Here is a 14128-nt window from a genome sequence, read left to right as displayed (position 1 = left end):
AGAATTGAGAGTTGTATACAAAGCATGCAATGTATATTCACTGATTATCTGAATATTATTATTATAGTCATTTCATTTTCCCTTTGAATATTTCCCTTTATTTCAACAGCCAAGAAAATAAATTTTATACCTTATACTTACAGATTGATATGAATTATGCCTTATGAATATGTATACTGTTCTGCTTTGAGAACTAGAAATATCAGTAGACAAAAATCTAGTTAGAAAAAGACTTATTTAAAAGTCCATATGGTAACCTTCAAGATCTTGTGGGAGCTTCATCACTGAAGGTTTTTAAGAACAGATTGGACTTCCATTTGTCGGAAATGGTGTAGGGTCTCCTGCAGTGGTTGGATTCAAATTTTTTTTACTACCGGTTCTGTGGGCATGGCTTGGTGGGCGTGGCAGGGGAAGGATACTGTAAAATCTCCAGTCAGAGGTGGTATTTGCCGGTTCTCTGAACTACTCAAAATTTCCACTACCGGTTCTCCAGAACTGGTCAGAACCTGATGAATACCACCTCTGGTCTCCTGCTTGATCAGGGGGTTGGACTAGATGCCCTACAAGGTTCCTTCCAATTTTGTAAATCTGTAAATCTCCTATATACATTAAAAGGTATAGAATTTGGATTCTACTATTAGAATTATTTTAGATTTGGCATGCAGTATTTGGTTCTTGCTGCCCATCTGCAATTTATGGACTTACCCTCCTAAAAATAGAAGACCAGAATGAAGAAATGATCAGGACAAAAATAAACCTCCCTAACTTAATTTCAATTTTATTAAAATGAAGAAACTAGTGTTTTCATCATTTTCTCTGACTGTCACATTAAAACTATTCAGCAGCAAATTGTGTAGGTCTCTAAACTCTGCCTCCAATTATCTGTAGAACTAGAGGTGATCTGAGTCTTTTGCAGCACATAGTTGTCTGGTGATATATGGGCTAGCACTTATTTTGCACACTTAGTGAGATATATCTTCAAATGCTTTACACTTAGTGAAATGTCTGATGAAATTCTTTACAGTTGGTATTACAATAAGCATCAATAGATTTCCAGATTTCATTAGAGTGTTATATTTTATACTTGATCAGTTGTTAATACAGGAGGAGGAGGAGGAGGAGGAGGAGGAGGAGGAGGAGGAGGAGGAGGAGGAGGAGGAGGAGGAGGAGGAGGAGGAGGAGGAGGAGGAGGAAAAGAATGGATTTTAAAGAAAAGTTATGATATTTGACAATTATGCTATAGTCTAATATTATTTTGGATTGGATTTCATATATTATCTATCAATGAAGTTCAGTTCCCATTGCAATTACTGAACATCACAGAAGATTATTGTGATGATAAATTTTATGACTTTTTGTTAAAATATTTATGGTGTCCTGATTATTGACTAGTGTATTTTTTCAAACAGCAGAAAGGAAATTCAAAAGTATTGGTTCTATTGTTCTTGGGCGATTGAAAAGTGGCACTGAGACAAGGAAAACTGTAATTGTAATCTTTAAAAAGACAGGAAGGCTAACCAATGTTGTTGGCTTTTTAATTCTGATCCACATAATACATCTCTTAAAACTGTTATGAGTATAGAGGACAAAGAACATGTTCACTATTTTGGGGTAGATGTCAAACTAATAATGTAATCATTAATCTTCCCTGAGATATATCTTGTGACATTTCATTTTATGACTAAACGACTTGCCTATAAAAAATCTCCACTTTTGATAAATTCACCATAAATGTTTTCCACACATTTATGGGTTGATACAGTGATATTGTGCCTGGTCAGATTACAAATAATAAGAAATGGTCTGCTTAGAAGCAAGAAATATCAAGAATGATTAACAGTGATCGCACCTGATAAAATGATACAGTGAGCTGAAGAGATTTTCTGTAATGTGTATGAGCTTTCATTAAAAGTTGTACTATAATTTTAAACAGGATAGTAAAACTTTGTATGCTTTTAAATATTTTTGCTATAAAGACACCCTTTTAAAATTACTTTACCAACACATTTAAAACAGCTATTAAAATAAAATGAAAGGTTTACCCTGTACAGGCATGTCTGATTCTAGGGGTGGGTGGGTGCGGATCTCTGTTTCCTAACTGAGGAAGCCAATGTTGTCCAAAGATGCTTCCATGGTCCGTAAGAGTTACGGTGGCACAGTGGTTAGAATGCAGTACTGCAGGCTACTTCTGCTGACTGCTGGTTGCTTCAATTTGGCAATTTGAATCTCACCAGGCTCAAGATTGAATCAGCCTTTCATCCTTCCAAGATTGGTAAAATAAGGACCCAGATTGTTGGGGGGAATAGGCTGACTCTGTAAAACTGTTTAGAGGGACCTGTAAAGCACTGTGAAGTGGTATATAAGTTTAAGTGCTATTGCTGTATGTTGAGATGCACAGAGCACTGTTACCTTTCCACCAAGGTGTTACAGTACCTATTTATCTACTTGCATTTGCATGCTTTTGAACTGCTCAGGTTGGCAGGAGTTGGGGCAAGTAATGGAAGCTTACCTCATCGTGCAGTACTTAGGTCTCAGACTGCCAACCTTTTGGTTGGAAAGCCCAGAGTCTTAGTCACTTGGCCAGTTTTAAAATAGAAATAAGAGATGATATATTGCACATCTGGGCCTAAGAAATTTTAAACAAATACATTTAGAGGAAGATTGGACTTGAGCCAGTCTACAGCTCTTTTTCAAGTTAATTATGCTTGCAATATTCTTCCACATGTCTCAAAGGGAGATTTTGTAAGGGCCTTGTCACACAACTCCTCTGTCCTTGTAGTGTTGTCAAGCAAAGGATGTTAATCTCCACTGCCTCCTTTATATGAGAACAGAGCCAAATTAAGAATGGCCAGTAAATTCAAGGACTCCAACCTTGAAAAATTGAATTATCTTCTTTCAGATGTGTTCCTAACTGTCAGCAACCAAGCTGCTACTTTTGTTCTGGTGTCATTTAAACTTAGGAAAAAAAATACAGGTTATATATGTTTTCAATAAAATCTAATTTTCAGCACTTTTTAGTGGCTCATAGAAACATTGCAAGCCTTCCATGGTTTGTTGGCTGAACAGAAGAAGAATGACATCCACCATTTTTAGTAATAGATAATCCATTTGTAATTATGAATTCTGATTTATATATACATTCAAGCTAAAGACAGAAATAGAACTCATTCTTAAAAAACTCATTTCTGCTTGTTCTTAAGTTTTTAACGGTAGCTTTGGCTTTATATTGCTGTAACCATTTTATGTCTAATACTTCTGTTATTACTTTATTTTATAATTCCATTATTTCATTGTGCTTTATGGCATTTGATATGTTACAACAATAAACTTATCTCCTTACTTACATTTACAATAACATAGTCTCAGCATCACAAGTAAATAAAATAGGAAATAATTCAACTAAATACATTTGAATCCATAGTGATGTTGCTGTCACAAAAAGAGGCCAGCAATAATACAATAGGCTTATTTTTGCAAGGAATATTGAATTATCACAAAATAGGAGATGAATTTCTTTTGTTTTAAATGTTCTGACCCAAGCCTTGTTCAAATTAAACAAACACAAACTGTGTATAAAAGCAAACCTTTTTTAATGTGGCGCTGGGAATTCAGTGCATTCCCAGCAAAGAGACATTTAAACCTAATTGTCCAATATCAAAAGCACGCCCTTTCAGGGTTGCAAAAAGCTGCCAAGAACAGAAGACTAATTACTGATTAAATATCCACCAGCAAAAGTTTCAAAAACAAACCAGGTGTCAGGATCCAGTCCCAACAACATCTTGAGGTGCAGAACTCCATTCCAGTTATATCCCTCCTTCCCAACATCATGCTGTGCAGAGTGGAAGTGGCATTGTGGCTGTTTGCTCGGCTGCCACATTTTGCCTTCAGGCTGGTGTTCTACACTTTCCCGGCATCCTGCACATCCCCAGCAGTTCCTGCGCGTTCCCGGCAGTTCCATTTCCCTCGGTGGCTCCATTTTCCTGACGATGTCCTGTGTTTTCCTGACAGCTCTGTTCCTCCCCACGTGCAGCTTCATGCAATGTTCAGATTTCCTGCCGGAGTCTTGCTGGAGGAAGGGGTGGAGTTGTGCCAGCTGCTGCAGGCTGTTCTAAAGACGGACTTGTATCTTTAAGGCAGGGTTAGAGAATTGAATCTCAAGGCAGGGTTGGAGAATTATATCTTTAAGGCAGAATTGGAGTGTAGAGGGAGCGATTAGGCACGGGGTGGAGGTGTGTGAGGGTGATTGCAGAGCGCATAGATGTAATGATAGGGTTGTTATACGTCAATTGTGGCACTGGCTGTAATGACAGAGTTATTATGTGTTAATTGGGGCATGTGCATTGAATCACAGGGTTATGCTGTGTTAATTGGGGGAAGGAGGGTATAAGGTCAGCATGGAGAGGCGATTGCTGTCAACGCTGACTTTGAACAAATCCTTGTTACTGTTACTACTGAATTGTCAGTAGTAATTCTACATTAAACCTTATCATCATGTTTCTCTTCACTATGAGTAGCGTGATTTCTGGTAAATGTGTCCATTGCTTTACAGGCTGTGACACTGGGATAAACAGGACTTCAACGAGGACTCTGTGTCTAAAGAATTTCTTTACTTCCTGCAAAGAACATATCCCCGAGGGCTGGTTTTTATCCTTTATGAGACTGGCCATCACCTTCCAGCCTTACTTCCGAGTTGCCCTTGTTGCTTCAGCTACTTTGAGCAGCCCTGAAGGCACGTGCACTGGGCACAGGCTTTCCAGGGTTGTCTGTGCCACTGATGCCAGACTCCACAAGCTCCAAAGGCAGCACCCCATTCTCCGATAGTCCTGCCCCATCCCTGCATCACATGCAGGCCCCTCATCTAGGTCCTCGCTATCACAGATCTCTGCCGTCCACACCTGCTGCCGGTGAACCACAACATTAAATAAATCATGAAATTGTTTTCAGAAAGCTAAATTGTTTTCATAAATAACTTACACCAGTGGTGAATAGTTAATTTTCACAATAGCATTGTTTTTCTACTTTAAATGTTTTGTTTTGGAATAAAATAGATAAGGCAAGAAAGCAAATACCACCATCATTAGTTGCATATGATTTTACTGTTATATAAGTTTATTGGTCATTTCTTTGGTACAGAGAGTTTTTTATATTCCTTGAAAATTACAGTCTACTACTTGAACTGATTTATGAAAAGGCATAATAATAAATAAGAAAATAGGAGAATGAGAATAAAAATATTGCCTAGATGCTGCATTGAATAAAATGTACAAGAAATGTTAACAAATAATGGGTAAATAATGCTATGAGCCCATCTTGTCATAATATAGAACCCGAGGAAAAATATCACAATACAAATTAAATAATAATGATATTTTAAATAGCAAGAGCACTTGGATTTATATACCATCTGACAGTGCTTTATAGCTTATTCCAAGCAGTTTACAATGTCAGCATATTGCTCCCAAAAATCTGGGTCCTCATTTTACTAATCTTGGAAGGATAGAAGGCTGAGTCAACCTTGAGCCAGTGAGAATTGAACTTCCAAAATGCTGGCTATTGTCAGTCAACAGAATTATCCTCTTAATTGCCTTCTAACCATGGCTCTTAATGAGTTTCTCATATCAAATTCTTATTTTAATTAGTTGGGAAAAGTGTCAGATTATTTTCTAATTTATCTATACTCTGGAAAAAATGTAATAGCAAAAATAAAGTAAGAATACTGAAATTAATTAATTCCATAAATGAGGAATTTTCATTTCAGTTACTTCTTATCCAGAGGAGTTTCTAAATATTTCTTCAACAAGCAACCAAAACAAAGACAAAGAAGAGATTGTGTAATAAATACGAATATGCCTGCAAGCTACAATTTCAAAATCTCCAGTCTTATCCCAAACTTGTAGCTGGCAGATTGATTTTCTTCTTTTCTCTCTACTGGTCACTCTGTCTAGATTTTAATTGCACAATGTGCCAAAATTGCCTTTAAATAAAGGGGCATGATGATTCACCCTGCATCTCTGTTGGGCAATATCTGCCATATTTGATTACATTTTTCTCTATCATTCTCCCATAAAAGGTCAGAGACACCATTTCATTCTCAACAGAGAAAAACCCAGCAACTTAGATCACCCTCAGAGCTGTCTATTAGTTGATCACACATTTGTAAAAAAAATGTCATTTCCCATTATTGTCGAATAGATCAGTGCACTCATACCTCATGCACTGAGTCATTATGGAGACAAAAGATTTGTAATCTTGGTGCAGAAAAATGAGATTCATTCTCTATCATCAAAATTAATGGCCACATCAGTGGTTTCAAGAAGCATCTGGTGGACATGTATTCTACAAACTAGACTGGGGAAAAACAGTGAATATCATGTTAAGATTCACAATGTTTGTAGCATCATTATAACATTTGCCTCTTAGTAAAAGTATACTTTAGGGACATGAAATATATTTTAATCCATAAAGTTTCTTATATAATACCATATTAAAAGGTGCTGTTTGGGAATGATAGATGCACCCTCGCTGAAAATAAATATAAAGACACCTCTCATTGTCTTTATTTTTAATCAAATTGACTTTTGCAAAGGAGAAGGGAAGGAAGAAGAATCTTGTATAAGGTTGATCCATGGACCTTGTTATGAAATCTTTATACTTGTTGCAAGAAACATATATACAGGTGAAACTCAAAAAATTAGAATATTATGCAAAAGTTCATTTATTTCAGTAATTATATCAACTTAAAAGGTGAAACTAATATATGAGGTAGACTCATTACATGCAAAGCAAGATAGTTCAAGCCATGATTTGTCATAATTGAGATGATTATGGCTTACAGCCCATGAAAACCCCAAATCCACAATCTCAGAAAATTAGAATATTACATGCAATCAATAAAACAAGGATTGTACATTGAACAATATCGGACCTCTGAAAAGTATAAGCATGCGTATGTACTCAGTACTTGGTTTGGGCCCCTTTTAAGCAATTACTGCCTCAATGCGGCGTGGTATAGAAGCTATCAGCCTGTGGCACTGCTGCGGTGTTATGGAAGACCAAAATGCTTCAATAGCAGCCTTCAGCTCTTCTGCATTGTTCGGTCTCATGTCTCTCATCTTTCTCTTGGCAATGCCCCATAGATTCTCTATGGGGTTCAGGTCAGGTGAGTTTGCTGGCCAATCAAGCACAGTAATCCCACGGTCATTGAACCAGGTTTTGGTGCTTTTGGCAGTGTGGGCAGGTGCCAAGTCCCGCTGGAAAATGAAGTCAGCATCCCCATAAAGCTCATCTGTGGAAGGAAGCATGAAGTGCTCCAAAATCTCCTGGTAGACGGCTGCATTGACCCTGGACTTAATGAAGCACAGTAGACCAACACCAGCAGATGGCATGGCTCCCCAAATCAACACAGACTGTGGAAACTTCACACTGGACTTTAAGCATCTTGCAGTGTGTGCCTCTCCATTTTTCCTCCAGACTCTGGGTTCTTGGTTTCCAAATGAGATGCAAAAGTTGCTCTCATCAGAAAAGAGGATGTTGCACCACTGAGCAACAGACCAGTTCTGTTTCTCTTTAGCCCAGGTAAGATGCTTCTGATGTTGTTTATTCTTCAGGAGCAGCTTGACAAGAGGAATACGACATTTGAAGCACATGTCCACGATCTGTCTGTGCGGTGGCTCTTGATGCATTGACTCCAGCCTCAGTCCACTCCTTGTGAAAGTCCCCAACACTTTTGAATGGCCTTTTTACTGACAATCCTCTCCAGGCTGCAGTCATCCCTACTACTTGTGCACCTTTTTCTTCCACACTTTTCCCTTCCACATAACTTTCTATTAATGTGCTTTGATACAGCACTTTGGGAACATCCAACTTCTTTTGCAATTACCTTTTGAGGCTTTCCCTCCTTATGGAAGGTGTCAATGATGATTTTCTGCACAACTGTCAGGTCAGCAGTCTTTCCCATGATTGTGCTTCCTACTGAACCAGACTGAGAGACCATTTAAAGCTCAGGAACCCTTTGCAGGTGTTATGGCTTAATTAGCTGATTAGAGCGGGACACTTTGCACCTAGAATATTGCACCTTTTCACAATATTCTAATTTTCTGAGATTGTGGATTTGGGGTTTTCATCAGCTGTAAGCCATAAACATCTCAATTATGACAAATCATGGCTTGAACTTTCTTGCTTTGCATGTAATGAGTCTATCTCATATATTAGGTTCACCTTTTAAGTTGCATTACTGAAATAAATGAACTTTTGCATGATATTCTAATTTTTCGAGTTTCACCTGTACATACATACATACATACATACATACATACATACATACATACATACATACTACATGCGTACATACATATATATTTGCAGATATAGACACACATACACACAGAGTACAGACATATACATATTCCAAAACCTTTAGCTTTTGACTATTTCACTATTAAAAAGCAAAGAGAAAAGCTGTCAAGAAATATATTACAAGCATTAATAAAAACTTAATAACTTTTGGCTTCATTTTATAGCTAGTACTTCTATTATTACTTTTTTATATAAATTTCACTATTTTTGTTGTTTTATTGTATTTTAGGGCATCTTATATGTTATGACCTTGGGTTACAACAATAACCTTATTTACTTACTTACATTTGTAATAACAATCAATATCAAATCATAACTTAATAGTCCATTCCCAAAGGCAAAATTTATTTTATCACTTCAATGTCAATTTTAAGGCTAGTTGCTCTATCTATTGTTATTAGATTGGTCTTAATATTTCATTGTAGTCTCAATGTTTTAACTGTGCACTTTGGCTTTCATTACTGGAGATAGCAGATCAATTGCATTTTAGCTATTAGTATCATCAGGATAGCACGGATCATTGATGTTTCTTCCTCCAGTTTTAAAATTACACAGATCTTCTACAAAACTTTCCACAATATATGTTCAGTATATAAGCTGAATAAATGAGGGGAAAGTATACAGCCTTCTGTCACTTCTTTGCAAGCCCAGAGCTATTTTGTTTTACTATATTCCATTGAGACTGTGGCTTCCTATCTCATATATAGATTCTATATGAGGATAAAGAGATGTTTCCCATTATCTTAGGGCATCCTATAGCTTGGTCAACAAAATCAAAGGTCTGGTGAGAAAATTCCTCTGTGGGGAAAACTTGCAAACACCACTCACTGCAAGTTTATCTCAGTGTTACTATTACTAATGATAAGGCTAGATTTAAATTAGCTCTTTTGTTCTGCTTAAGATTGTCTGAGAAATAACATTGCACAGGCATTACTATGCAGGAAATATAAATTAACTATGAAACAACACATTTGAAACTGTAATAATAGTTATATATCATGTTTCCCCAACAATACGGCCTCCCCCAATAGGAAGTCCCAGCATGTTTTATAGGCATAAAATGAAATTACACCCCCCCCCCAAATTAAGGCCTATATTAAAACATGCAAAATGAGGGGAATGGTGGGGGGCTTGCCGTTAGAAAATACTTTTGTTGCACACCTGGATATGGTGCTCCCTGCGTTGACCTCGGCATTGGTGGGGCACTTCATATCAGGAGACTTTCCACCACCATTGCTTTCCCCTCTTCCCGTGCTGCCACGGCATTTGGAGCAACGCTGCGGCGTTTGGCGTAGCCACACACGGCCAGCCAGGGCTTCTCCCTGCAAACAGAGCCCGGCGGAGACACTCGGCTTCACGTGCTCCTTTCGCCACCTTCCCAGGCATCGTTCGAAGGCAAAACCCATTCTTTTAAAAACAATGCCTTACTACTGGTATGACAAAGCCTCCCTTGCCCGAGAGGGCAGCCCAACCCCATGTGGGGAGGTGAATCTCCTGGGGCCACAGCGCAGGATTTGCAAACCCCGGGAGAAGCGCCCAGCCTCCATCCCTGCCTGGCACCAGGCAGAGTGCAAAGAGTGCAAGAGTGCCTGGTGGTGGAGCTCTGTTCAAGGCAGCGAGCACCTCCCCACCGGGCCCACCGCTCATCCCACCAGGGCCACACCAGAGCCGGGCAGGCTGGGCAGAGCTGGGAAAGTGAGCCATGGGTGCGCGCCTGCCTGCCAAGAGAAAGAGCTGGGCTGAACCAAGCTTGGCTTCCCAAGTCCCTCCAGCCTGACCCCAAAGGGGCCACCGGAAAAAGCCACCCGAGACAGTGATAGCACCCACCCATCCATGGACAGGGAGGCAAGGCGACGGCCTGCGTCACATCCTCCTCTGAACTGAGCCCCGCTGAGTGAGTACCTCTGCCTGATGCCCGTGCTGCTGCAGTGTTTGGAGATGTGTGGGGATGGGGACAGGCTGGGAGAGGAGTGGAAAGGACAGGTGTCTTCGGGCTTTCTCTGCCGGATCTGCGGGCCAGGGAAGCAGCACTGCCATCACCTCACCTCCCTGTCCATGGATGGAGGGCGCTATCACTGCCTCAGGCAGCCTCTCCCAGTGGCCCCTTCAGGGTTGGGCTGGAGGGACTTGGGAGAGCCCTGGCCAGCCCCGCGTGGTTGTGCCAAATGCCGCATGGCTGCACCAAACACCGCGGCATTGCTCCAAACACCTTGGCGGCATGGGGAGAAGGGAAAGCAATGGTGGCGGAAGGTCTCCCGATACGAAGTGCCCCACCAACGCCGAGGTCAACATCCAAGCCTTTGCCGCCCACCCGCCCGAGGATGCAAGGGAGAGAATTAGGTCACCCCCAAAAAGATGGCCTAGCCATTTTTTCGGGGCTCAAAAAAAAAAAAAAAGACCTGGCCTTATGATATGAGAAACACGGTAGTCGTTATCAATTATTAGCATTACCTGGCTACCTTGTACACAAATAATTGCATGTGCCACCTAGATATACACTGCTAAAAAAAATAAAGGGAACACTTAAACAACACAATGTAACTCCAAGTCAATCACACTTCTGTGAAATCAAACTGTCCACTTAGGTAGCAACACTGATTGACAATCAATTTCACATGCTGTTGTGCAAATGGAATAGACAACAGGTGGAAAGCATAGGCAGTTAGCAAGACATCCCCAATAAAGGAGTGGTTCTGCAGGTGGTAACCACAGAGCACTACTCAGTTCCTATGCTTTCTGGCTGATGGTTTGGTCATTTTTGAATTCTGGCAGTGCTTTCACTCTAGTGGTAACATGAGACAGAGTCTACAATCCACACAAGTGGCTCAGGTAGTGCAGCTCATCCAGGATGGCACATCAATGCGATCTGTGGCAAGAAGGTTTGCTGTGTCTGTCAGCGTAGTGTCCAGAGCATGGAGGCGCTACCAGGAGACAGGCCAGTACATCAGGAGATGTGGAGGAGGCCAGAGGAGGGCAACAGCCCAGCATCAGGACCGCTACCCCTGCCTTTGTGCAAGGAAGGACAGGAGGAGCACTGTCAGAGCCCTGCAAAATGACCTCCAGTGGGCCACAAATGTGCATGTGGCTGCTCAAATGGTCAGAAACAGACTCCATGAGGGTGGTATGAGGGCCTGATGTCCACAGGTGGGTGTTGTGCTTACAGCCCAACACCGTGCAGGATGTTTGGCATTTCCCATTGAACACCAAGATTGGCAAATTCTCCACTGGCACCCTGTGCTCTTCACAGATGAAAGCAGGTTCACACTGAGCACATGTGACAGACATGACAGGGTCTGGAGACGTCGTGGAGAATGTTCTGCTGCCTGCAACATCCTCCAGCATGACCGGTTTGGCAGTGGGTCAGTAATGGTGTGAGGTGGCATTTCTTTAGGGGGCCGCACAGCCCTTCATGTGCTCACCAGAGGTAGCCTGACTGCCATTAGGTACCAAGTTGAGATCCTCAGATCTTTTGTGAGACCATATGCTGGTGCAGTTGGCCCTGGGTTCCTCCTAATGCACGACAATGCTCATGTGGCTGGAGTGTGCCAGCAGTTCCTACAAGACGAAGGCATTGATGCTATGGACTGGTCCGTCCGTTTCCCAGATCTGAATCCAATTGAGCACATCTGGGACATCATGTCTCACTCCATCCACCAACGCCACGTTGCACCACAGACTGTCCAGGAGTTGGGGGATGCTTTAGTCCAGGTGTGGGAGGAGATCCCTCATGAGACCATCTACCACCTCATCAGGAGCATGCCCAGGCATTGTAGGGAGGTCATACAGGCACGTGGAGGCCACACACACTACTGAGCCTCATTTTGACTTGTTTTAAGGACATTACATCAAAGTTGGATCAGCCTGTAGTGTTTTTTTCCACTTTAATTTTGAGTGTAACTCCAAATCCAGACCTCCATGGGTTGCTAAATTTGATTTCCATTGATATTTTTTGTGTGATTTTGTTGTCAGCACATTCAACTATGTAATGAACAAAGTATTTAATAAGAATATTTCATTCATTCTTATCTAGGATGTCTTATTTTTGTGTTCCCTTTATTTTTTTGAGCAGTGTATTTTCAAAATGAATGGACTATTAACAATCACATCCACTTTTTAACTTCAACCTATCTATTGGGTCAAAGTCTCCAGTGAAATTACAAATATTATTACTAAGAATTGAAAATACATTAAAGAGCACCAATTTATATTCCAAATTGTTTGCTTCACTGTAGTACTTTGTATTGGGTTGGGTACATGTGCTAATAGGAAGCCAAATCTATGCAAGTATTATTGGCAGTGGCTATTGCTTATTATTATTAACTTTATAGATAGTAAAATACATAAGACAAAAATTCCTACAAGTCTGTAATAATACCACTGACCTAATTCATCTTGAGACTAATTCTAAACTTCAAAAGGCATATTCATCTAGTGTGCCTTTTGAAGTTAGTAGATTCTTCTGTTTCTTCCTACCACCTTCTCATGTAAAGTTTGGGGCAATATTAATGTCTTTTTAATTGGATGCCTATGTGGGAAGGGAAATTTTCCTACTTAAAGCAGATCCATATGTGGACTCCAACAACTGGAGAGTTGGCCCTCAACTTTGGTTAAGTTAACTGAATAAAACAGGGTCAATATACAGCAAAATGGAAAATTACTAGGGCAAGAATCTTAAAAACTATTTATAAACCCATGAGAAAAAAAATCCTAGGAATATTTTGAACACTTAAGGATGTCAAAAGCCCACGGTGATCATTAGAAATTTATTACATACCTTGCATCTATGGATACCCAAAAGGTATACCAATTAGAGCAACTTCAAAAGTCTGGGTAGATAAGGGTGTCAAACTCGTGGCCTATGGGCTAGATGTGTTATGTACTGCCTCTCCACCCCCATTTTAGCAAAGGGGAAAAAAATCATAATACGTCACATGGTGACACCCCTGGGGTAGATGAACGTAATGTACACAAAATTCAGTTGTTTCAAAATTTCGAGGCACAGACTACTAGAAATAATAAGAAATCATCATGCACTCACAGAGAAATGACTGAAGTTTATAAACATCTCAACAACTTTAACAAGAAGGAAGAGATTTGAGAAGTAACAAAATTTGTATCCAGTTTTATGTAATGCCAAAATAAAACAACTTTTACTTTACAAACACCATTTGAAATCTTCAACAATTATTTTTTACTTGAAAAATAATAAACAGTAGATATTTCAAAGAAAGAGCAATAAAAAAACCTCCTTTGAAAGGTCTTAAAACTGACCAATTATAATTCATGTAGATGAAGAACTAATCAGAAACTGGCTTTTCAGAATTCAGTGACATGATTAGAATCCAATTAGAATTTGCCCTGATTACAAACACAAGGGCTCAGTTCCTGCTCAGTTGCTTGTGACCTGCCAAGAAATATTCTATAGGTCAGACCAGTGGTGGGATTCAAAATTTTTTACTACCAGTTCTGTGGGCGTGGCTTGGTAGGTGTGACTTGGCTTGGTGGGCGTGGCAGGGGAAGGATACTGCAAAATCCCCATTCCCTCCCCACCCCACCCCACTAACTTGCTTTCCAGCTCCGTTCTCCTGTGCAGGCGACAAAAGAAGACCCAGCCAATCAGCTGGGACTCAGGAGGCAGCGAATAGATGGGGGCGGGCCAGTCAGAGGTGGTATTTGCCAGTTCTCCGAACTACTCAAAATTTCCGCTACCAGTTCTCCAGAACTGGTCAGAACCTGCTGAATACCACCTCTGGGTCAGACCATTTCACCTCTG

The sequence above is a fragment of the Notechis scutatus genome, chromosome 4 (genome assembly GCF_049901735.1).
Source record: "Notechis scutatus isolate UNSWTSFEM ecotype Mainland chromosome 4, rNotScu1.2, whole genome shotgun sequence".
NCBI classification, from domain to species: domain Eukaryota; kingdom Metazoa; phylum Chordata; class Lepidosauria; order Squamata; family Elapidae; genus Notechis; species Notechis scutatus.
The sequence above is the reverse complement of the archived record's forward strand: the minus strand, read 5'-3'. Positions refer to the sequence as shown.